Below are 27,936 nucleotides of genomic sequence, written 5' to 3' on the forward strand. Positions count from 1 at the left end.
AGAACTTGCAGTAATGCAAAATGATGGGTCAGTTAAAACTTTATTTAATATGAAAGAAAGGAGTAATGGCATGGCTTCCTGAGGAAACAGAAAACAAATACCCAAATTCAATCAAATGTGCAAGAAAACTATTGTTACCGATTCCATCTTCATATTTAGCTGAATGTGGATTTAGTGCTGTAAATGATTTTATTGGTAAAAAAAAAAACAAATCGTCTGGATATAACACAACGGAGAGACTTGAGACTGAAGCTAACCAAATTAGAACCTAAGATAAAATCTATGTGCAGCAAGCATCAAGGGCAAGAATCTCACTAAATTAAAATATTAAATTATTATAGAAAAATCTTTATTAAAATTATTTCGAATTTGAATTTTAGTTTTTCATTATATGTTCTGAAAATTTACTTACTTTGTTTCGCTAACAATTTCCTAAGTTTCTTAAGTGAACAATTCGATTTTTTAATATTAAAAATTATGTATATGTTACATAGGGGGGGCATAAGAATTTTAGAAAGGCTTAGGTGGGGCATGGTACGAAAAAGGCTGGGAAACACTGGTCTAGCGCCTCACTTCTAAAATGACCCTCTAATCTCGAAATACAGCAACATACTGCGCATGGTGGAATTGATGTTTTCTCTGTCTGGGAGTACTGCAGCGGTTGAAAGGGGCTTTTCAGCAATGAACTTACAAAAAAACACATTACTTACTGGTCTTAAACAAGAAGCGTTAAACGCTTTTATGAACATCTACCTAAATGGAAAACCTTTTTCAGATTTCTGTGCAGAAACCTCTGTAAATCATTGGCTTGATTGTGGAACTGGCAAACGTCATATTTGATTCATTTGAAAAACGCAGTACCATCGGATAAATTGACATGATAATTGACAGATAACTTAACCTTTATTTTTTAAATTATTTCATCAAAGAAATGAATTATTTCATAATAGAAATACTGGGTTTTACTATTAGTAACCTAGTATTTCTTTTATTACTGTATAATGTAATCCGAGTAACTACTAATTCAATGTGCAATTTATATAAATGTTTGTAATAAATAAGAGAAAATTATATTTTTATTTATTTAGAAGCGACGGGTTAGTTTCAAAGGAGGACTGGTACATTGTTGGACAAGCCGTCCTCAGGGACGGGTAAAATTTCTGAGTTTTTTCGAGCCCTGCCCTAAATATAATTCTAAATAAACCCCTGGCATGAAATTTTCAAATTTGCGACAAACCCTCACCGTCAATTTTTGGGAATCATAATTATTAAAAAAAGTATTTTAAGTGGAGTATTGCTCTGATTTTGAGTCTCATTAATTAGACAATTTATTGCTTTTTGAGCCAATAAAAATTCTCTTTGTAATAGGAATTTCAATTTTTAGAATAAAAGTTATTCATTGTCATTGCTTTTTCCTTCGTTTTTTGACTGCCTGCAATTCTAATAATTAAAAGAAACTTTCAATTTTTGTCACAACTTTTTACTCACAAATATCCGGAACGAAGACACAATGTGTTTAATTCAACCGCAGAACTTTTTGTCCATGTATTTCATGTTTTCGATAATATTCAAACATGAAATTTAGTTGTAAAAAAGGCTAGCAATGTACTTAAATGAGCTTTTGTTTAAATAAATATTAGTTTTAAAAAGACTAAAGGCATGAAAATTTTGTCAAAACGGAACTTTATTATGAATTTACTTCTTTTTTCTTTTAAATCCTTCTAATTTTAGGTGTATATCCTGAAAAACATGGGTCAGCAATGTTCGAAAGAGTAAATAATTAAAGCAAAAATGTCCGCATAGAAGCCTTTTTGTGAATACTCAGATGTAAGACAGTATTTGCCTCCGTTAAATATAAATTTTATGAAAAATATTTGAAAATTGGTATAAGCTTTGGAAACCGATATTACTTTTATTTAATATAAAACTATTATCTACAATTGTATACACTGAGTGAAAAAGTATGATCTAAAACTGTCAGAATATGATAAAATCTATGGTGTTTCTGACTCTATTAGAACACCAAATTTATTCGGTAATTTCGACCGAAGCGCTTTGCTAATGATTTTGATAAAATTAAGAATAAAATATAGTGTAATAATCAGTGATATAATTTTATAAATGTGGCAAAGTTTGGCAAGTTTATCATAATACTTTAGATCATGGCATAAAAACTATTTATTCGGTAAAATTTACTTCTCATTTTTGTATTTTTTGTAATTGCATGGTAATGAGATCAATAATTTTGGGAAACAGAATTTTCGGTTAAATGTTAGCAAATGAGCAGAAAAATTACCAAATGAATGGTTTAAATACCGTATAGTTTGGTTTTAATAACTAGAATTATTATTTATTTTTTTATTTTTTTTTTAACCAAAAATGTTATTAGATTATGGAACAGTAATTGTGCCAGAATTTTATCTCGGAATACGATCTTTTAAATCGTAAATCATACATTTCTACATACAAATAAATTTTAATTTTTTAAGGGGAGTCGGTATATTCATGCCAAAACTGACCTTTTTCGATGTACTTTTTCTCAGCATCTAAACAAGCCAGTTTATTTTTCGAAGAATATTTACATATACGTGTTTATTCTGTGATAACTGTAAATACATATATTAGGCACAAATTTTTTTTAAAATTAAGAACTGAGAACTTTTAATTTTCTTAAAAATTTCATCATTTGTGCAAAAATCTTTCATAACTCAAAGAGTATTCCTGTAAAACATTATCACAGCGTACAACTGACATAATCTCAAATATCCTTAAAAAATTTCAAAGCGATATCATAAGAAGTTTGTTAGAAAAGGTCAGTTTGGGCATTATGCCCTACCGACATCCCGTAAGAATACCGTCGCAAATTCTCCTTCATAACTAATTTAAAAGAGTTAGTCATGAAGTTTCAATTGCTGAAACAAAATATTAAAATGCAAACAAATTATTAGAAGACTCCATTCGTAATCCTCTCATAATTTATTTTCATTTCTTTTCAGTCTTCATGACTTACTCAAGATTTGTCTTCACTTTATCACTCATTTAAAATTTAAAGAGAATTTGCAGTGAAAATTTTCTTTTGCGGTATGGCGTCCTCTTAATTCATTATATGCATAGAAATATGATTTTTTGTTATAACGCATGTTTGGTTGAAATTAATTTTTCACAAAACGAGCTTTTGCTAGTTTTTAATCTTCTATAGCGATTCTGATCAAAACCCTATTTGTTTTTTTTTTTCTGAAATATATTTAGACATTTTTTATGTTCTAAAAAGTATTTTAAAACTGGAACAAATAATGCACACATAATTTAAAATGCTTTTTCAATTTCTTCCTCCCCCCCGTTACATTGTCTTTAAATAAACTAAAAGGGTTTTCAAACTATCTTTTTTGCCTTCAAACAAGTGTGACCGAATTTAAATATATGCTTCATTTCAAAGTTTTAGCGGACTTGTTTTCTTACATTTTTGTCTTCAATCTTTTCTTTCTACATTTTCTTTAAAGATCAGAAACTGCTCCATTTCATTATATCTTTAAAACAATTTAAGCATTTTTTTTTCTTTTTGCTTCGTTTAAAATATTTCTTGAACAAAGTTACTTTTTATATGAATTTTTAAATCATTCACAAGTAATGGTGTAAAAGATAACTTTAAATCAAATTTTCTAAGGAAGGAATGAAGCATTGAAACATAAACCTTGCTAAAACCACTGGAAGAAACTTTCCTACTAAGTTTAGAAAGTTGGCATCCATGTGCGTATATTAATTTTAAAATAATACAGAAAAGGCTGACGGTAACGGCATAACAATAGTGTACAAACCATAAAATACATTAATTAAAATGGGACATCACAAGGTATGAGAACTTGACATCATAAAGTATTGAGAGTTTGAATCCAATCGATTCGTATAGCCAATACTGAAAAAAGTCAAAGCAGAACGAAATAAATAATTTTCGTAAAAACAAGTGAGAGGGTTTTAAAAACAGTCACCTTTTTGTTCTCTTTCATTATGTGCGTATATTAATTTTCGTCATTATGTGCGTATATTAATTTTAAAATAATACAGAAAAGGCTGACGGTAACGGCATAACAATAGTGTACAAACCATAAAATACATTAATTAAAATGGGACATCACAAGGTATGAGAACTTGACATCATAAAGTATTGAGAGTTTGAATCTAATCGATTCGTATAGCCAATACTGAAAAAAGTCAAAGCAGAACGAAATAAATAATTTTCGTAAAAACAAGTGAGAGGGTTTTAAAAACAGTCACCTTTTTGTTCTCTTTTTTTTTTTTTTTTGTCGTCATTAAATTTAAATATCTGATTACATTTCACAAGCAAAACTGGGGGTGGAGGAAAGGACACGTGCTCCATTTTTTTTGGGGAAAAAAAAAGAAACGACACTGTAAATGCGCTTTTACCTCTCCAACCTTGTAAAGAGCTTTCAAATTGATTATCCTACATTGATTACTTTTTGAGTCAGAGAACTCCTGTTACAATAGATTTTCATTGCTGTTTTTTCTTTCTTCAGTCGATTTCTTTTTTCTTTTTAATAGATAAACGATTTTCTGATTACTATATATTCTTATTCATACTATGCTAATTATGCAGTTATAAGTAAAACATTTATTTAAAACCATGGAAATAAATCGTTGCGCGATTTTGTTGAAATAAAGCTTAAGATTGAAAATAAGTGAGGACAAAAAACTTATTTTTCTAAGTCACAGCTGAGGCCTACGGATTTTTTTATTGCCTATACTAATACGATATCTTCTTACAATCCTACGTTCAATATATTGAAAAATGTTCGGAGCAAATTTATAACTTAAATAATATAAGATTATTTTTTATGTTTATACGCCTTTACGAAGGCATTGCCTGTGTAAAAATTTAATTCAGCTTACCGTTGTGGGTCTAAGTTTTAAATTATAACAAAAAGTCATGAGACAGGTAATAAATGCATTCGATCTAAATAAAATTTCACAAAGTTTTTTTTGAATAAATATCCAATTACTTAAATCTTGTGGATTTTGTTTCATGGCTAAAATGAGAAGAAATACACAATAAAGATATCCTACAATAAACAAAAAAGTTTTAAAAATAAAATTTATCTTTTTCTTATGTCTTGATTAAAAATGACTAAAAAAAGTTAAGGTCATTTAACTGGATGTCTTTTGAAAAAAGCATATTTTATTGTATTTATCAGTTGACTTTTTTTAAGCTACATATTTCTAAATTAAAGTTGTATTTTCTGTTATTATTAAAAACTCGGGTTGCAGGCAGGTATTTGAATAGGAAAACCGCTCTTTTAATTTTATCAACAACGACAACAACAAAAAAAAAAAAAACAGAAAAAAGTGGGACCTGTTCTTGTAAGTAAATTTATGGATCACATAATGATAAGCATTATTTTTAAATTATTCTACACGTTTAGAACTATAATTAAGATAGTTAAATACATAAAATAATCCATAACATAAGAAAAAAATTAAATAGTAGATTTCGCCTTTAGTTATTAACGGTTTACTTAAAAATGTAACAAAATGTATATTATTTATGTCATTGTTGTTGCACGCAGAAATATTTTAAAGCAATTTTTATTGAGAAAAGAGGGCATAATGACAAAAATGACCTAGAACTTTAATTGAAAGCAATTCTCTTGGTTGGTCATTGTGTAAAAGGGAACCGGGAACAGATGATTCTTAAATCGAACAAAGGCATGGTCTAACATTAACCATCGATAACTTGCTGCTCAGTCGTAATTTACATTGCTTACAATAGTTGATATAGAATTTGTGTTGCTGTTAACGTCACTCTAGAACTACTGGGTTATTGGTGACGATTCCTCTTTAATGATGATTCGATGAGAATGGTGGTAAATACCCACACAGCAATACCACATTCAGATCAAAGGGTACAAGATGGTATTAATCACTCGGCTTCTGTACCACGCTCGGTAACTCCCCAATCATGAGAATAATAGAATGCAAGAAATTGCAATTCGAGCAGAACCACAGCCCAGGCTGAGTTAGTTGAAGTGCTTAGTTATCATAAAATAATTCTTGTTTATAAAAGTCATCCCAATATATCCGTGTTCAGTACAAACACAAGAATGGATTATAAAACATTAAAATTATGTACACCATATTATTGCATTTAAGAATTAGTAAAATTATTCTATTTTATAATAGGTATTTCTGCTAATTTTGTTAAGTCATATTGTTCTGATTGCATTCTGTATGCATATTTTTCTATTGAAGAATTAGCAAAATTATTTTCACGATAAAGAAATAGTTAAATTATTTGCTCAAAACTGCTATTTATATGCTTCACTTTTCCTAAGCCTATTATTTGGCAAAAAAAATTAAGTAAATAAATATATTGTAAGGTATTCAAGTAAAACATATTTAGAAGTGACTTTGAAGAAAATAAATTATTAACTATAGTTAAATTTTACTATGTTTAGAGCAACATTGAGTCTGTTCTGGTTGGCTAATGTCTATAGAACTTTTTACATACGTTACATGAACATGGTGAAGAAGTCTTCTATAAAAAAGTTGGTTCAAACTCAACCAGCAGGTGAAAAAGAAGGCCAGCATAATGAACAAAAAACACAAACTGGAGATACAAATATTTATATAATCGTAATACATGTTCAAAACATGTAACAGTAAGTTTAACCGCAACGTAAACAGTTTCTTGATCAACTGCAAAAACATATCTCTGTGTGTTAAGCTTATTTGCTTTCTTTCAGTTTTATTCGAAAGCGGCCTTCGTCCTTTTTTTTTTTTTTTCCTAAGCACACATTTAACCCTCCAATTTTTTCGAATTTAAAAATTATCTTTTATAACTTTTTCTTCTGTTAAGTAATGGTGTGGAATGATTTTGCGGATTTTTTTCCTTTTGTTTCTAAATGCTTTAACATTCCTTCCGATTAAAAAAAAATTAAGGTGAAATGTGAATAATTTTTTATTGCCGTTTTTTTCCTTTAATCTATACAACTCTTTCTGTTTACCAGAACGGATACTATGTTAGTAGGGCAACTTAAATTATAACATCCTGTACTAAATGTTGTTTTTATTAATAAAATACTGCGCTTCTTTTTCCTGACTGTTGATTTTGATGTGGGTCAATATTTGAAAACAAGCCTTTCCTTAGTGGAAATATGTTTGAAAACTATCAACCCCTGAGTGCTTTGTATTAAAACTATTTTATGCATTTTTCTTAAATACAAATTAACGTAGCATAAATATTATGCATAAAAGAGCCTCAACGAATACATGGAAACAAAAAGAATTTAAATGAAATCGATCGAATAGTTCTTGAGAAATAAACTTTTGATCAATTCTGTTCAAATTTCGTTGTTTGATATTCCTTAAAATGGTTAAAAATTTATATGTTTTACAATCAAAAATCTTTTCGATTATTATTAAGTAAAATAATAGTAAATAACTATAAAAATTTAATTTTAGCATAGATGAATAGAATTTATACTTGTTTGCAAACAAATTTTGTTTCATTTAAATAGATCTCGATATACAATTAAAAATACGGAAAAAGTAAAATTAACTTTAAGGGTCTATTAACTATTTATCTTGACCAAACTGTCGGAACAATATTTTCCAGATAGTTGCTACACTCCATAATTTGAAAGTCAAAATTCGGAATTCATCGAAAAAAGGCATGTTTAATCTAATAAAATATGTTTGTGTCTGATTTGGTAACTAAAAATATCGTTTCCATTTATTTAAGGTTAGACCTTTAAATCCATAAAATTGAGTCCTAATGCATGAAAATTTAATCATTTGATTATAAGTTATTCAGGGTGTTCATTTTTCATATATTTTATTGCACTGCTACATATAAGAAATATATTTAAGAATTATAATAATACCGCTTAAAACTATTATCAGTGAAATATTATCTAATTTTGTAGTTGTTAAAATAAAGCAGAATAATTATGTAGAATAAAGATTAAGTATTATTTAAGTTTGTAGAGTTATTTTAAATATTTTGTTTTACTTCATACCTTCATTTATAGTAAAAATAAGTTAGTTTTGCACATATGACATCTACATAGATGGTTAAAGTTATTTATTAAACACATGTATAGAGTATTCACTTAAGATGTATTTTTACAACCCTTATCAGAAATTAAAAATAAAAGTATACAGTACCGCGATATAGAGATCACTTTATTTATTTATGTACTTGCTTTTAAAACCTAGCAGATTGCTGAAGTTATAATTGGTTTTAAAAAATATTGACAATTGTTTTAACTTTTAAAATGCAATTTTTGCTTGACTATTTCTTAGTTCATAGTTTACAAGTGACGTCATTACTTTTTTTCATTTTTTTTATTATACTTTTATCGATATTTTAATAAATTCCGCAAGAAAAAGAGACTACAATTTCCTATCTAAGAGTGAAAGTGATTGAACTTTAAATCTTCAAATACGTCAATGACTGCTACCGCTACCACGATTCGCACCACTGGTTCCGGGTTATAGGATTCGCCCAATATCTCTCGCAGCAGAGACTGGTAGCTTTTTGGATTTAAAAAAATAATTTTTCCAAAAGTTGTAAGAATATTATAACCGATGTTGAACTGCGGACCCAATTCTGAGTTTATCAATGTTCAACTCCGCATCTCTGTATTTTTGAACCCAATCCAGAGGAAACTCCTGGATCAAGCATTAGAACAAACTAACCTTCGAGGACTTTTTGTTGCAACTAACCCGCATTTGCGTTTTATGGAATGGAAAACCAAGAGAACCTCTTGTGAGTAGCCGGACAAGGGATTTTAATCCATAATTTGTCTACCATTGACGATATTTTATGTCAGCACTGTGGTGAGTGCAATATGGGAGCAAAATTCGTATCGATCAGTCAACGCTGGGATTCGAACTTGGGTATACGAATGCTCTATCCCCTGAGCCATAATTCCAATAATAAGTATCAAATATTGTTATTATATACATTACATAGGACAGGGATGGCGAACCAATGGCACGCGACACAATATTTTGGGCACGCCACCGATCATAATTGTTATTGCACTATGAATTGTTATTACACAAATGTGACACACTATGAAGCATATGTAACAATTAAATTAAAATTCACAAAAAGCAAACAAAATAATAAACAATGATTAATAAAAAAATTAGCAATTAATGCTAAAAGAACAATTAATAACCATAAAAAAACAAGCTAACAGTAAATAACTAGCAAAAAAATCAACAGTCCTGCTTAAACTAATATCTTACAACCTAATATAAGTTATTTGTCATTTAATCTGCAATAACATAAGCCCCACTGATGCTACTTTAAGTTGAATTACGCGTATAACTGAGACATTGCAAAATGTATTTTCTTTTCAATGTAAATAAAGAGTTTTGTGTTGATAGTATTTAGTATTATTATTTTCCCAATAATCATGAAGTCAAAATTATTTAACGGCACGACTGTGATTTCATTAAACAATTTTTTAGAAAAAATGGCACGTTGGTGAATAAAGGTTCGCCACCCCTGACATAGGATCATTCATTAAATAAGATTGTTCTTTTTGGTAGGTTAACAGCCTATATACAGGGTATTTGGTAACCCTTATCATGTATTTTTAGAATCAGTATGAAAAACAAAAAAGTGCAATTATTGTGCACTCTGAATTATAATTTAAGCGAGAAAAAAAAACAAAATAACTGAAAAATCACAGGGCATATGTAATAAACAATTTGGCAGATTTGATTACACGGGATTGTTAGAAATTCCTTCCAGTTCCATCCTCAAATGAAACCAGTTCGAATTTCTCTACCAAAATCTCTCAGATATCGATAGCGTTCTTTTCCTTATATTAGATTTACGACTCTCTGTATTATACTTCTTTTTTTTTTAATTTTTTATTATATTTCGAAAATCACATTTAAAGGGTGGTCTTTATGGATCATTTTAGTGCAGCTATATTGTCTCAGGCTTTTATTTACATTTTCTACGATTAAAACTCGAATGAAAGGCAAATTATGGACATGATATTGAATTTTAAAAACTCCATCGGATACTAAAACTAATTGTAATCTTAATATACGCTTCAAATTACGTATAGTTACATTCTTACTTTGACACTAAGAAGCTGCTCCCTGTAACAAATATTTTAAGCTAAAAATGCATTCTACGTAGTTTCACCTAAAAATTGAATTATTATGACTGCAAATGACAAAAGATATCACGTTTATATTCTATTCTCATAACCTCTATAAAAAGTTCTTATAACTGCTCTTTGAATAGTTATTGCCAAAAAATTGTCCCGGAAGGAAATTTCGAAAATAACTTTTTTACCCAAAGACGGGAAGTTTGACACACTTAATAAGAATTTCAATAAGGTAACTCGGATGTGTTTTGCGTGTTTGGTAACTTACGGTATTATACATACGGAAAATAGATTTGGCACGAATTAAATTACCTTTTTTTTTTGTATATTAAGACACTTTCATTTGACATTTGGGAATTGAAAAAACTTAAATGCTTGTCGTTTTCTTTTTAATTTTAATTAATCCTTTTTTTAGTTTATACGTCATTGGCCTATCACTTTTATATATTCTAGACAAAGATACTCCCAATGTAATTTTAATATTATTAGTCCGTAAAATTAAATTTGTTTTTTAATTCCTATTATTAGTTCACACTCTCCCTATTATCTTGTTCATAAAAATACTTTTTATTCATCCACTAAAGTTGAAATTCATTTTTTTGAAACTTGTAGTGGATGATGTTAATACAGTTTTGTTCAAAGATTAATTCATTCATTAAATAGGGATAAGTGTAAAACAGAATGAAATTTTCTGATGTCCTTGCTTTAAATTTTGCTAGAAGCGATTCAGTTTTTCACATATTTTAAAGATAACATCAGTGATAATTTATAGCCATATTTGAACAAAAAAAATAGTTTATTGCTCACAGTTAAATATTTAATTATTTTATATTCGCTGTGCTATATAAATTCAATAAAGAACATAATGAGATAACACGTCTGGTCCACGTCACCAAATTTAAACTTTTATTGCAAAAATTATAAATACTTTTGTATTAATAACAACATTAAAACTCTTTCGTTTTCATAAAATGATAAAAATGAAAATGATAATTCCAATACACATCTGCCGGAACCATCCGCAGTTTGTCTACACCCCCTCCCTTGTGGAGTGGGGATGTGAACTGTTATAACCACCAACCTAACTTTGATAAACCTTTTTATAACATATTATGGCTTTTGACTGCATTATAAAAGATGAATACAAAAATGATAACAGGGATGTAGCCCTGTTATTATATATACAGATGGGTGACAAAATAATACGAACACCTGTGAAATATCAGAAAATCTTGATTATAGGGAGCTGGACCACCCTTTGACTGAATTACAGATTTAATACGACGTGGGATCGATGCATAAAGGTCATGGACAACGTATAAAGGAATATTAAGTCATTCCTCTTGCAAAGCGGCCTCTAATTCCAAAAGATTTGATGGAGGTGGGAATCGGGAACGAAGTTTAGACTCCAAATATTGCCACACATGTTCAATAATATTTAAATCCGGAGACTGAGGGGGTCAGGCGAGATGCTCAACTTCATTGTCATGCTCTTCGAACTATGTTTAAACGCACCTAGCGGTGTGGATAGGGGCGTTGTCGTCTTGAAAAATCGGTCGCTCTCAAGGGAATACAGTCTGTACAAAAGGATGAACATGATCCGCTAGAACGCTAAGATAGTCATTAGATTTGATTCTCCCATGCAGACGTACTAGTGGCCCAAGATCACGCCAAGATATCGCACCCCAAACCGTAATGGAGTCACCTCCATGCTTCACAGTTGGTAAGAGGCATTCAGGATCAAACGCTTCTTTGGGTGATCTCCAGACATAAGCGCATCCGGTGGTCTGAAATATCGTGAAGGATGATTCATCGGACCATATTACCTGCTGCCACTGCTGTGAGGACCAGCCTTTGTGACCTCTACACCACTGACGGCGTTTGAAAGCATTGGTTGCTGTCACCAAGGGTTTACGAATTGCCACTCTCCCATAAATGTTCGCTGCATAAAGTTCTCTTTGAACAGTTCTTGTTGAAACGGGGTCCTGAAGATGACTGTTCATGTCTGATGTTATCTCAGATAACGATTGCTTGAATTTTCGAGCTACTACGCGCTGCAAAACACGTCTATCCCTATCATCAAGCTTTGACTTTCGGCCACTGTTTTGCTTTGAAGACTTCGTCTTACCTTTTTTCATGTATGCTGTCATAACGGCTGATACAGTACTTCTTGCAAACCCTTGATGTTTCTGTCCCCGATGCTCCACTTAAACGCGCCCCAACGATCATCCCTCTGACAGGTCGGACATTTCACCTTATAAAAGCTAGTTAGATAAACTCATGCAACACAGGTGACTAATGTTGAGAGACTGATAGCTTCCTCTTCACGCTCACTAGGTGGCAAACTTCTGTTGCAGGTGGCGCGGCTGTACTGCAGGTGTGAAGTAAGTCACACTTTTTCACAGGTGTTCGTATTATTTTGTCACCCATCTGTATTTCATTACATTCTTGTACATTCGGACCCTCACCGGTTTATGTCGACAATCACAGATATGCTTTGGTGAATGTCAGAAATATTTATTACATTCGATTTGATATGAATTTATTCGTGGATATAATTACATTTATTCGATATTTTAACCCTACACTGATGTTTTTTTTTAAGGTTAAGTGCCACTGCCCGGTATACATTTGCCCTGTATACCCTACACTAATGTTTTTTTAAGGTTAAGAGCCACTGCCCGATATACCCTACACTGATGTTTTTTTAAGGTTAAGTGCCACTGCCCGATATACATTTGCCCGGTATACCCTACACTGATGTTTTTTTAAGGTTAAGTGCAACTGCCCGGTAAACATTTGCCCGGTATACCCTACACTGATGTTTTTTTAAGGTTAAGTGCAACTGCCCGGTAAACATTTGCCCGGTATACCCTACACTGATGTTTTTTCAAGGTTAAGTGCCACTGCCCGGTATGCATTTGCCCGGTATGCATTTGCCCGGTATACCCCACACTGGTGTTTTTTTTAAGGTTAAGTGCCACTGCTCGATATACAATTGCCCGGTATACCCTTCACTGATGTCTTTTTAAGGTCAAGTGCCATTGCCCGGTATATATTTGCCCGATACTCCAAACACTTATGTTTCATCTAATCTATCATCAGTAAGTATTAGAATATAGAATAAATATAAATATATCAAATAAATATAATAATATTAACGAATAAATTAATATAAAATTGGACGTAACAAATATTTCGGACATTCACCAAAGCGACTATGTGATTCTTGACATTCACCGGTGAGAGTCAGAAATAAGGGTATTTAGCAAATATTTCGGACATACACCAAGCGACTACGTGAATGTCGACATTCTCCAGATTTCGGTATATATATATATATATATATATATATATATATATATATCTTGTTTTTCAATCATTGATAAAATACTTTTTATTCATCCCCTCAAGATCGAATAGATTTTTTTTAAATTGTAGAAATTGACACTTGATGTTAATACAGCTTTTTCAAATATCAATTCATTAATTAAATGTAATTAATTTTAGTTTTATTGGGGAGAAAATATTGTAATTATTTAATGAAAAGAAACTAAAATAAAATTTTTCCTTATTGCCCTCAGTAGGAATTGAGCTATATCTGACTACAATGTTAGCTAAAAACGGATTGGGGCAAAAGGTATCGCCCTAGTATTGAAAATCTTCGTAGCTTATTCTCCAAAGCTTTACTTAGTTTTTGTCAAAACTCTTTATTACATAATTTTATAATTTGGGGTTTTTTTATTGCAGGAAAAAGAGGTTAAAAGTTTAATTATCTGGAAAATTAGTTAAAAGAATACTGAAAAAAATTTTAAGAATCATCCATTTTTAAAGATTTTTTTTTGCAGTTTGAAAGAGCAAAATCCCCCTAATCTCCCAACTAACTACAAATAATATTAGAATTTTTGATCTATTTGGTCCCCAATTTAAGTAATCATTTCTTCGACAGGGGGGGGGGATCAAAGATTGATCAAAGAGAAAGGTTGATTTCAGATGATATTTAGTAGGTCAAAATTCGTGGTTGATGCTTATAAAATATCTTTGTTTCCTCGCTTGAGGCAAATGTTTTCTTTTTGTTTTGTTTTCTTTTGTTTCTAGAGAAACATACTTTTAATTCTAATTTCCAAATTTCAACTTTATTTCAATAACTGAAATCTAAGAATTACTTTACTCCTTAAAAATTTGCTTTAAAATTTATAATAGTATTCTAAACATAATTGGATGAAACAAAGTCACAATATTTTTCATAAGGTATTGCCTGCCCAACGTTAGTTATTATATAAAATACTTTTTTACGTTTTCTTGATGCGCAAAAATGATTTGTCCACATTGCAAATCGATTAACGAATTCGGCATTACATATATTCATCAAAGACGATTGATTTACAAACTTATAACCTCGTATAGATTGTGGTCTAAAAACTCATGAGTCTTAACTAAAGTAAATGACTATCGTACATATTTCTGATTATCTTAAAGACCTTTGAGATTAAATCATAATTACTAATAAAAAACATTTACCTTCCTCGAATGGATTTGAAAAGGCCCTTTTGTCCTTCAAATTTGTTTTCTTTTTTAAATAGTCACAATTTACGTGGCAGAAGATAATGCTAAAGGATCTCAAAAAAAATTTTACCGATGTATCAATTAAACTTTAGAGAATATTCTTCCATTTATCCCTAACACGTTATAGTCATTCAATGTTAATGAATTCTCTTCGGAGAATACATCTACAACAGCAAAAACATAATCAACAAAACTCAAGGCACCTTTACCTACCTTACACTGCGAATTATAGATCAAATTTCCATAAAATGTGCAGCACCCTTGGTACCAGTACTGTTAAATGTAAAATCCTTTTTTTAGCGTGAAATTTTATGGAACAAAAAATCTGATGTACCGAAATTTTTATACAGTAATAATTATTATAAAATCGCTGTAGTTAAATAATTTTTACTCTACCGTAAAAAATTAATACACGGTATAAAATTTTATAGTAAAAATGGATTTTACGGTAAATTGATTTTATAGAAGATGGCACCCAGGGTGCCGGTACTTTTAACCATAATTTGATCCTGAATATTTTATCATTGAAACTCCCCTTCAAGTTAGTAACTGCCGAGTTACTTAGAATTACCAACGAGATTGTTTTTTTCTTCGGTTTAGTAATTAAATTTGTATTCAACTATTACGCATTGCGTTACCTCATTTATAACTTTCATAGTTCCATAATATGATTTTTTTTCATCAAAAATATGAAGCATGTTAAAATTATGACTTTTCAGGAAATATTCAAGCAGTTTTTCAAAATTTTGAGTTCTTAATCTGAAATTGCGAAGTATAAAATGTTGACAAACTTCGACGCGTTTTTAGATCAAAATTAAAGGAAATAATAAAAATAATAAGCAATTATAAAACTTTATTTTTTTATTAATTAAATAAGCATTTGTAATCAACTATTACACATTGTGTTACCTCATTTGTAACTTTTATGTTCCCTTGTCAGACCGATTCTGAAGTATGGCTTCCCGATTTTCTCCTGTGCTTCCAACCCTAATCTTTGTAAATTTGAAGGCGTGCAGCATAATGCCGCTAGAATTATTACCGGTTTTAGGCATTGCTGTCCAAATGACATAGCGCTTTTTGAGAGCAAATTACCATCACTTTCAATGAGAAGAACTTATTTTTTAACAAAATATTATAAGTTTTACAGTTTTGGCGAGCAGCATAGAACCTCCATCTATCTTCAGAGTTGGACTGATAATCGGCGTTTGAAGAAACACAGTCCATTCTCCTTTGTGAAATCTCTAGATTTGCTTTCTTCTGATGTGGAGCCCCATTCTTTGAGCAACCATAGTGGAGGACTCGAACTGTATGGAATGCACTTTCACGAGGACTAGTGTGACGAAAAATTCTAAGCTCCCAGACCTCGTCAGAGGCCTGGCCATGGAGACTCCCCGTGCTTCCCTAAAAATACACACTGATGGTAGCAGAGGTGAGGGAGGAATTTCTGGTAGTGGAGTGTATATTTCAACGGTGCTATTGAATACAAGTCCCAACAACAGTTCAGTTTTTAGGTCTGAGCTTACTGCTATCAGAAAGGCAATTTGCTGCTTGGGCAGATCATTTTCAAGATATTTGGATATTGACTGGTAGTCGTGACTCAATCCAGCATATCTCTAATTAGGATATTGTCGGAGATCAGACCAGCCTTGATATTTTAGACCTAATTGACAGACTTTCATCCAACCATTCTATACACTTTCAGTGGATTCCCTCACCTGTTGGGGTTGATGGGAATGAGAGGGATGACTTTCTGGCCAAATCCGCTGCCGAAGAAGACACTGATCATTGTGGGAAGCTTAACTTTAGTGAAATTTCTTCCCTGGCGAAAATGAAATTAAATAAGACCATAAGAACTCCTCCCAACCATTCTTGGTATTTTGCAAAAAAAAACCGGGAGAATCTTTCAATCTCAGACCGAGAGCCCATCAAACTACCTTTTCGCGCTTCTTGAGTGGCCACACTAGATCCCTTACTTTCAACCGGCGCCAAAAAACTTATCCTGAATGTCATTGGTGCTCGACAGACATGGCCTCCCCCTGCGCATATTCTGACTTGTTTGGGGTTCGGTAAAGATGAGGTCCGGCGATATTCCAGTCTTTTTATAGACTTTTTGGAGGTGTTCGGTTTCATGGGAGTCATCTGGCGCTGCTAGACGATTCCGAGATTAGCAGCAACAATATAGTTCCATAATATTATTTTTTTTCCTCAAAAATATGAAGCATGTTATAATTATAACTCTTCAGAAAATATTTAAGCGATTGTTCAAAATTTTGAGTTTTTAATTTAAAATTACGAAGTATAAAATGGTGCCAAATGTTTTTAGATCAAAATTAAACGAAATAATAAAAATAATAAGTAATTATTAAATTTTATTCTTTTAATTAAATTATTTTTGGATAAGTGAAGCCAATTGTGCCCTGAAATCATTTTGATATTGAATTAATTCCTGAGATAGATTGAAAAATGCGAAAAGTTAAATACGAAGACGATGAAACTTTGGAGTGTTTACCTAACAATAATTGGAGCTAAATTTTATCGTTTTCTTTTCTACTTTCCTCTATTTTTACATTCAAAAATCGGATTTTTTATTTAAAAAAAACACGTTTTTGAGTTTATTAATTAATCAGCATATCTCAAGTAAACTCTTGAAAGCAGAAAAAACTTGAAATTGAGTGAAAGTTAATTTATTTATTTTCTTTCTGCGCAATGAAAAACGCTCCACCTGAAATAAGTAATAAATACTAATTTATTCATGTATAGTGCGTAAAATCGAGAAAAACGAAACATTCTAATGATTATTGTCACGTACAAGATACAATCTTAATGGTTGGAGGGGTTAACCCTAAGTATGCTAATTAATTACTGCAAATGATGTTTTTTTGACAAACGAAATCAGACACAAAAACATGCCTTTCTCTGAATAATTATTTTCTCTAAACATACGTGCCTTTTTTACGGATTTAAATAATTGACGCTCAAAATATGGGGAAGCACTATGTGGAAAATATTGTCCTAATGATAGTCGCAGTCGAAATTTTGTATCTTTTTGAGTATTTTGATATCTCTTTGAAAGTTCTTTAACAATTCAAATGCATATAATCAAAAAACTAGTCCAAAAATAATCCCATGCAGAAAATCAGTTTTCATAATATTGCAGTGTTTATTATTTTATTTAATTACGATAATTCTTTTTTCATTTTAATGTTAATGTTTTAAAATGATTATTTAAAATAATGTAGTTTTAAACGAGAAAATTCAAAATTTAAACAGAATCGGTTCATAGGTTCTCGATTGATTCTGTACAGATTCTAAAATCATTTTTTAAAAATGAGCAAAAAGTTTTATTGTTCCAGTATTTTATTTTATAACCGTTTTGAACAGCCAATTCAATTTATGACTACCAATGTTCAACTCTATAGCCTTGTAATTTTGAATCCATTCCAGAAGAGAAGGGAATTCTTGGATCAAATATTGGGAGAACGCATTAGCGTTACATATGAGAGAGGAAAGCCTGAGAACAAGGGAACCCGTGATCCGTTTACCACTGAGGATATTTGATGTCAGCACTGAGGCCGATGCAAGCTGGGTGCTGAATTCGTATCGACCAGCCATTACTGGGACTCGAACCAAGGTCGCCTCAATTGGAAGTGGGTGCTCTATCCCCTGAGTCATCACGGCTTTTTCCCCTGTATTTTACTTTACAACCATCGTTGAACAGCCGATCCAATTTTGGGTTTACGACTACTAGTTTTCAACTCCTTAGCCTTGTAATTTTGAACCAATAAAGAAGACAAGGAAACTCCTGGACCCTCAGAGGTATGATTTGTCATGAGACTTTGAGACTCGATAGATTTAACGTGCATCAGTCACCATTTACTACAGGGGGAGTCTTCGGTCGGTGGGGATCTCTTGGCCTCTTGTATATGGGTCCAGTGCCCAACCAACCAGACTATCCTGGCCACTTCAATATTTCTAAAAAAGTACATTTATTATTCATAAAAAATTTCAAATTCTTACGTTGAATGGTTTTTGAGAAAACAGTGCATAAACTATTAGGAATTTTAACACTGTCTGTATTTTTTAAACTGACACCCCTTAAAATTCCGATCATTAAGTTTAAATTCCATAGTGACGTAAATAAAGTTTGGTCTTTAATGGGGCCTGTTTCGTCAGATTTTATTCCGATAATTAATTGCGAAAAGGTGAAAATAATATTAAGTTGACAATTTCGACTGCTTAAAATTCAAGGAAAGTATGTTTTCAGAGTGTGAACCCTTTATTGGGCTAATTTTACTAGCAGTGTTGGGTTAAAATATTATCGGTACTGAAATTGATTTATAAGATAAAAAATGTGACTTAGTTTATTATCTAAGATTAATTTTCAGACAAATTTTCTTTTGGGGGAAAGTAGTGTGGGAACTTTTATTTACTGTAAAGAATGGACTTGAACTTGTGCCGTTATAAATAACCGAATTCGTGTTTATAACTACAAATAAACTCAACGAGAAAAGATAGAACGTCTATCGTAACAGTGTTGGCTTTTCTTCTTGAAGCCACGCCAGCCTTTACTGTTACCCACATTTATATAAACAAAACAATAATTCTTTTTTTGCGTGTGTGTGTCTGTCCTGAAGTTATTAGTAGATGGACACACATATCATAGGTAGGAAAACATCTTCCCTTTGGCATTTAAAAATTAATTACATTTGATGGGAAATATATTTCCCACGACCCTATTAAAGGGTTAGAGAGATAATAATAGAAAGGCAAAATGTAAACGGAAGCATAATGGTTGAAAGACACCGTTTAAATATGTCAAGTAATTTGTGTAGAGATACAAAAATGCAGTTTTTAAATTACATACCCTTTTCTCGACGGATTTGGATTCTTGATCAAATTATTTATTTTTTGTAACAGCTGGTACTGAACTTTCGCTCTTCACCTGGGAAGAAGCCGGAAGTGTTGCTCATTTAACGTTACCCAATGGGCACCTGTGAATCTAAGTCACGGAGGCGAGCAACATTGCCCACGCCACACTGCCACAGATACCCGTAATTAGGGTGGGCCACATTCACACATCACACACAACAGAGGACAACGCATAGAGAGAAACATCCATGCCCAGAGCGGGATTCGAACCCGCAGCCATTGGTTTCGCAGTCAGGCACGCTAACCACTCGGCCACCTGGTCGGCCTTGATCAAATTATGAAGATTGCTATAATGTAATAATGGTTCTATAATGTAATAATGGTTGAAAGACACAGTTTAAATAAGTCAAATAATTTGAGCAGAGATACAAAAATGTAGTTTCTATGAATAACTTACCATTTTTTGGATTTTTGATCAAATTATGAAAAATATGATCCCAAAAGTTTACTCAGGACAGGGATCGAAAGCTTAATGTTACTATTTTATTATATCTCAGGATCCATTTAAGCGTATCAAAAACTTTTACACACAAAACTTGTTCATCCAAATTATAATTTCAAGTAAAATGTAGCATTTCTTAATCATTTATAATTTTTCTAATTAATTGAAAAATGACGGGATTATTTTTTTTATTCTGTAAGAATTAAAAAATTTTTCTACATTTTAAACTGTGCAATTTTATATGACAAAACAAATTAGTGCGAAATCGAACTAATAGATTCTGTTTGATAAAATTTCACAAAAGTCACATTTTAAATTTTTATTTCCCTTGAATTATTATGCTAATTCTGTTAAAATTTTATTTTATGCTACTTTAAAATAATTCTACAACTTAAACATCTCATAATTCAAACTATTAATTTAAATAAAAAAATTATAAACGAACGTAAAAAAAATAAATTATTTAGGTAAAAATGTTATTCGATTTATTAGTTTTAGAGATATGGTTAAATATGTAAACTTTAAGATTAACTGTAGAAACAAACTTTCAAACCCTAACTAAACTATTTTAACTATATTTTCTAGTTTGCGGCTATTAATAGCCATGTATTGGGAATAAATTATAATATTGGGAATTCCCGATATTTTGATGATCAAAGAATCAAAATTTATCAAACAAATTATATTTATTTAGAGAGAGTACCATTTTGTGTATGACTTCTTAACTTAAATTATCATCAGCACTAATTAATTAGTATATTTTAGGTCAATTTCTTGAACTATTAAAATTGTATCTTACTAGGAAGGTACTCTAAGTGTCATTGGCAAATCTTGATAAATATTTTTTCAAACAGTTTTCTTTTGTTGTAAAATAATATATGCATAAAAAGTTTATCTACTTAGCATTAGTTGTTGAGACATAAATTATTAAGAGTGTAAATTTATTAAAAAAATAAATCGAAGTATCATAGTAATTGCGACAAATGCACGATAAATAATACAACAGAAAAAAATTCACGTTTAAGATACTTGTAAAAATTAATTTTAAACGATTAATCGTCAGAGTTCAACTTCATTAAAAGCTTTCGAATTTATAACTCAAAACGATGAAATATAATTTAAATTTTTGAATTTAGTCTTTCCTAAAGTGAACTTTAAAGTTTCCAATTAAAGAGAAAAGTCTTAAACTAAAGCACATTTTTACAGTCAGCAATGTACTTTGTCTGCAAAATTAATAAAACATGACAACGTATTCAATGAATAAATGTTAGTTTTCTTAATTTATCATTTAATAATTACTTCTAAATAAGCAAAATAAATTTTATATATGATTTCCGAACACAGAAATACTATCTGTAAAAAGAAAAAGAGATTCTTTGGATTGACGTAAGAACAAAAATTATCCAAGTGCTCAGTTTATGTTTGACACATTTTACCTCAATTTAGGCTTGGTATTGTCTATTTATTTATGAAAAAGTGTAAATTTTCACCAGTTTTGACTGTAATAAGACTCTTTTTTTCGTAATTAGCAATTTGTAACACCGATTAATACAAAATGATGGCGCGTTTTTTGTCATTGCACTATAATATATAAATACTTTTAATTTTTCTCAAGTGAATTGAATATTTTAAAAATAATATTTTAGTAAAATAATATAACAATTTAAAAAAAACAAAAGCAGTTTTGCAAATTATTTTCATAAAATTTTCTGAAATGTTTAAAAAATAATGATTACGTTTACAAGAAATCAGATTTAAGAACTATTTCGCCTGAATTCAAATCTAGAGATTTTAAAACATAATGCATGAGTCTAAATATTATTTTAAATTAATTATAAATAGTATTAAAGTCATTAATCTGACTTAAAATCGACGCACGTTTAACATAACCTTCTAAAATTTGTAACAGAATTTATTAATGACACCAAAATAAATAAATAAATGAAAATGAGTAAATAATTTGTGGATTGCAGCAGATTTACTCCCATTTTACTCACTGTTCTAGACAAATTAATTTAAAAATAGAATCTTTATAAAAACTACATGTTTCAACGTTTTTTTTACAATGAAAAAAAAACTTTATAAATTTTTAAGTATTACTAAAACTAACTTTTGTTTTCAAAACTATGATAATAATAAAAATAAAACAAGGAAATTTCGATTAAGATATAAAAAGAAGATACTTTTAAACTGAAATTTAGTAGTCTTCAAAGACAGGCCAATTTTTAAAACCTTATAGTTTCTAACTACGGAGAAAAAAATTTCAGGTTATCTGAATTTGAATTCAAAACTTATTAAAACTGAAGAACGTTATTAATATTTATGCATTAATTTAGAATAAAGAATCAATCAACCCCGATTATGTGACATCGACGGGAATATTGAATATTTTACAAGCTTGCAAAGACTAAAAAAAGAAAAAATTGATGGAATAAAACAATATTACTTCTCATTAGATTAGGTCTGTGGCGGTCAGTAGAAAAGTGCGAAAAAGGTAATAAATAACGACTGTTATACTTCAAACATAATAAGAAAACTTATTTCAAGCGCTTTCTTTTTTGACGCTGCAACAAGATTCGTGTTTTCTAAATTAGCAAATCATGTTTCACGATTTTCAGTCATGCGATTTACAAATGTTGGATGATCGCGGGGCTCATTTTCTAATCGTAAAAACCGTAAAAGTATTAAAAAGATCATAAAATAAAATTGTATTACCTCTCTTTATAGAGTCCATCTTGGCGCAACAAAGGTCGTAAATAATGAATGCATATAAACGTTTATTTTTTGTGGCTAAAATAAGATTCATATTTTCACGATTTACGAATTACAGATCGCAAGTCGTATTTAAGCGTTTTATAGATTACACATTTGTTTTTCCTATGTTTACAAACTAAGCAATGAGTTTCTTATTCACAATGCTTTAAAAACACGCGTCGCAATTTATGAATTAGAAATTACGGTATAAATAAAAAAGTTAGATAAAATTAAAACTAAATAGGCTGTTATTGAGTGTTTGGATATCAGTCCGGAATAGCGTCTTCTATATCCTTTCAATCGAAGTTTTAAATATGTGAATTGATTCGTAAACATTTATAAAACTATTGCTTATGTATGGATTTATCCACTACCATTTTCAGGATTAACTATCAATATTTCAAAGGCAGAAAACTTGGGTGCCGTTAAATACTTTCAATATACTATTTTGACGGACAATTCTCCGGATTTCAAAATAGCTTAAATTCTATTACATTTTTAAAACATGTCCGTCCACTTGACGAGATATTCCCAACTACGAAAAATTTATTAAAATTAATGAACAATTCTTAAGTTTGCTCATTTTCAAAAGCCAAAACAGAGCAACGTTGGCGTAATTTTTTTAATATTCAAAAAATTATCATAAACGTTTTCACAAATCTGTGACTTTTCCAGCTTGCTTTACTTATAACCACTTAAAATTAAGTAGTAAGGAAAATAGAGATTTTAAATTAAATAAGATTTAAAATAAGAACCGTGCATTAAAGAATTATAGCCGCTAAAATTAAACAGTAAAAAAAGGAAGAAAAATGTTACTCGGATTTTACTTTTTTACGTGATATTTGTAGCAAGTTGTATTTCATATATAGCATATATAGCAGTGAAGTATGCATTATTTTATGCTTTTAATACAAAATAGGGCTATTTCCCCTTGTCCGTTTCAAACAACGTCATTTAATAATTATAAATATTTAAAGAATTTATTTTACTGATTATAAATATATTTGTATGATTTTTAAGGTCACATACTAAATATAGCTATGCATGGAATACATTTTATGTATTTTTGCATGTTTAACAAATGTATGGTATTATTTTTCTGCAACTGTTAATCCATTACAATTCCAGTTATAGTTTTTCAGGAACCAATTTTAACTAGAATTACAAATCAGTTCAAATTTAAAACACATTATCTTGGTTATAGATTGTAAAAAATACACGTTTTTTCCCAAATTTTCTCCATATATTTTATAGATTGAAACAATCAGTTCTAATTCTAGTAATTGACATACAGTTGTGCTTACTGTTCAGTAACTTTAACGTTTTTTGAATCATTTTACGAGTATTTTTTATACTTGCCTTTGTTTTTATAAGGGTGGTATTCTAAACATTTCTGCACTCAAATGTAATTTTAATATGTAAGGCTTTTAGGTAAAGACAGTTTCAAACTTTTCTTCATTACAAAAAGATCGAGCCACCGGTAGTTCAGGGGACAAAGCACTCGCTGGCACTTGGGTGTCCCAAGTTCGAGTCCCCTAGCGATGGCTAGTCAAAACGAAACCTGCTCCCCGCTCGCACTGCCCACAGCCCGACAAACAAACAAAAATCCTATCTGGTGGGAGTACAGATTCACTTCGTAATTTTTACAAAGAAAATTTGTTTCCATATGGTGAAAATCTGTTGTGATTAAAAATTTACTTTGTAACTTTTATGAAGAAAAATTGATTTTGTACGTAAAATAACCGTTGTGTCTACGAATTATTTTCATAATTTTTGTGGAGAAAACTTATTTTTGTGTTGTAAAAAAAAGTTGTGGTTACAGATTTACTTCGCAACTTTCACGAAAAAACTTGTTATTGTTGGGTAAAAACAGTTAAGGATACAGATTACCGTTTTGCACAACAAATACAGTTGCCAGTTTAAATCCGTAAATTTTATTTTTTTATAATTTATAACCGTCGTTGAACAGCCGACCCAATTTCATGGGTTTACGACTGCTAATATTCAACTCTGTAGCCTTGTAATTTTGAACCCAATCCAGAAGACAAGGAAACTTCTGAATCGAGTATTGGGAGAAATTTGCCTTCGTGGTGAGCTTTCTGATGGAGCTAACCAGCATTTGCGTTACATGGAGAGGAAGACCACGAGAACCTCCCACTGTTAGCCAGACGGCAAGGGAACTCTAATCCATGATCCGTCTACCACTGACGATATTTCACGTCAGCACTGTGGTCGGTGCAAGTCGAATGCGGAATTCGTATCGACTGGGATTCGAACCTGGTTCGCCTCATAAATCCGTAAATTTGCACAAAATCTTTTTTTTACAGTGTACAAGCATTTAACAAAGATTATATTATTGCGATTAAATTTATTACTCTGTACAGTTTGTGACGCCAAATTTAGAGTGAAATACAATTTCATTATTTAAAATATTTCATTTCTTTAATTTCATTATTATGATACATTAATTTTAAATAAAATAACTATAATAAATATATTTTTACATCAGGAACAGTTTGTGAACAGTATATATATATATATATATATATATATATATATATATATATATATATATATATATATATATATATATATATATATATATATATACTATAACTTTAAATATACCATACATGTACTTGCAAATTTTAAAGACATTTATCTCAAAATTAAACATACCGCATTTTTCTTTAAGAATCTAATCTTCATTCAAGAAACATGCTGCCAGAAATTGATATGTTCAAAGATAACGATGCAGGTTTACAATACGGAGGCATATGAGTATATACTGTATGTTTTCTAAACGAAATGTTACACAAAATAATGAAAGCGTATAAAAGTTACAGTTCGATTGCTATTTTCACAGCAAAAAATTGTTTTGCCAGTTAACAGCTTTAGCGTAAAAGAGTACTTTAAGAAAGACTTTTAAAAAGAATTTTCGAGGCACAATAAACAAGCTTGCGAAAGACAGTTTTCTTTTAAATTTGAAAATGGGATGAATGGCTATAAAGGGGATGAAACTTCAAAGTTTCCAACAAACAATACTGAGAAATTCATCGTAATTACAAGTAATATGAATGTATATGAAAAGTAAATTCGCATGATTTTCTTAACCAATCATGAATCAATAGAATTCATGCAGTAGAATTCATAATAATAAGAGTATGAATGTTCATGAAAGCCTTTAATAAACCAAAGAGTAGGTGACTAAAAAGAGAGCTGAAATTATAAATTATTTTTCATACCAGGCAAAGTGGAAAAACGATTGCTCTAAAGAAGTTGGGGCTATTAATGTTTGTTCATAAGAATTTGACATTTTTGTGTGTTCATCAATAATGCAGATTCTTCATTACTAAACCGAAATCGTACTTCTCTTGAGCATTACTCAGAGATATTGCAACACACTGTAAAGAATTTGGGATCAAATTACGGTGCACAAAATCTCTTTTATTAAAAAATTCAATTATAACGTCAAATTTTGTACCGTAATTTTTACAATAATATTTATTTAATTACAGTAATTCGGAGATTTTACAGTATTACTATAAAAAATTATTGTAAATCCCATTTTCATTGCGTAAAATTTTACAGTAAGAAGTACTGGCACTCTGAATGCCAATACTTTTTTATTGTAATTTGATCCGGAATTTTTTACAGTGCATTTGCAAGTAAACGAAACTAAACGCAAATAAATTTTAAACACAAATAAATGTTAATAAAATAAACGTATTAATCAAGCACTAAAAAAATTTTTTTTTCGTAATATTAAATGCTGGAAGTGATTATAAAATACTGGTCTTCAAGTATGGAATTTAATGGTAATGGTGGTACAATTAAATTAGAAAAGAGTATTGGAATGTCTGAAAGTAAGTATAGAGATAGAATTATTACAAAGAAATTTATCCTTTGCTACTGAATAAACTATCTGTTAAAGTATTCAACGGTATAATAAGTTATGGCTAACGCAAAAATAAATTATTACAAGTAATTAAAATGTCATGAAGTACAGAGAAATTTTTTCAACTTCTTTTGTTACTAAACTATTACGATACTCAAAGGTACAATAAATTCAGTCTGACGTAAAAATAAAGTACCAATTAAAAATTGCTACCACTAACTATTCAATTCCAATTCACTAGTATATAAGACATGTTAATTCGATTCTATTTGGTGGTACTTTTAGATAGATAGCGATTGATAATGTCGGAAGCCAATACCTGACCGGGACGTGATTTGAACACGCTTACCTCAACAAAAACGTCCAATTTGATATGAACACGCCTACTTTGATGGATGGAACACAGTGAACAGTTGACTCAGTATTTGTGTCTGAGATATTGTCTTCCTCACGCTTTCGCTGATCAGTCTCGATCACACACAACGGGGTCCCTTTTTATAGATGAAGGTTGACATTGTCAATAACACTAGCCCCGCATTGGCGACCCGGACGTGATATGAACACGCAACCTTCTGAACTGGAGTCAGAACACGCACACACACAACGGCGGCCTGTACTCACTCTATCACGCACAACGGAGACCTGTACACTCTCGACTGTTAATTGCAATATAGGAGAGACCATGCACTCAAACATTATCTTAATACAGCTCTCCCGACTAGCGTTCAAAATCTGGTGGTCTTAATACTGGTCTGATACCAGCACTCAAAGTCCGGTTTCTAGTATACAAGACACGTTAACTCGATTCTATCTGGAGGTACTTTTATATAGATGGCAGTTGATATTGTCGGTAGCCCTCCCAAAGATAACAGAATGTCCTGAAGTTAAAAGTAAAATGATAACAAATCTTTGTATAAAATTTGAATTATTTACTAAGATTAAAATTTAGTAGCATAAGTTGAACGTAATATCTTGAGCCAACAAGGAGGCTAATATTTTATTTCGTTTCCTTTAATAAAGCAGCAGACTTTCAGTAATCACCATACATTATTAATAAGAACCTAGCAGGAAAGTGTGGGCTGTTGTCTGGTATACGCTTGCCCGGTATTTTCTACTCAAAGGTATCCCGGTATTTTCTACTGATCTTAAATGATCTTTTGTTACTTTAGAATCGTTTCGAAACAGAGCACTTTCGA

General features: G+C 30.6%; 1 protein-coding gene across 2 annotated transcripts in view; it reads right to left on the reverse strand.

Moving 5' to 3' along the window:
- Positions 1-27,936, reverse strand: part of LOC107437018 (kyphoscoliosis peptidase) — a 115,555-nt gene that overhangs the window by 79,038 nt on the left and 8,581 nt on the right. The gene's annotated exons all lie outside the window — the stretch shown is intronic.

Source organism: Parasteatoda tepidariorum, chromosome 11 (assembly GCF_982258835.1).
Source record: "Parasteatoda tepidariorum strain Cologne lab strain chromosome 11, Ptep-v5.0, whole genome shotgun sequence".
NCBI lineage: Eukaryota > Metazoa > Arthropoda > Arachnida > Araneae > Theridiidae > Parasteatoda > Parasteatoda tepidariorum.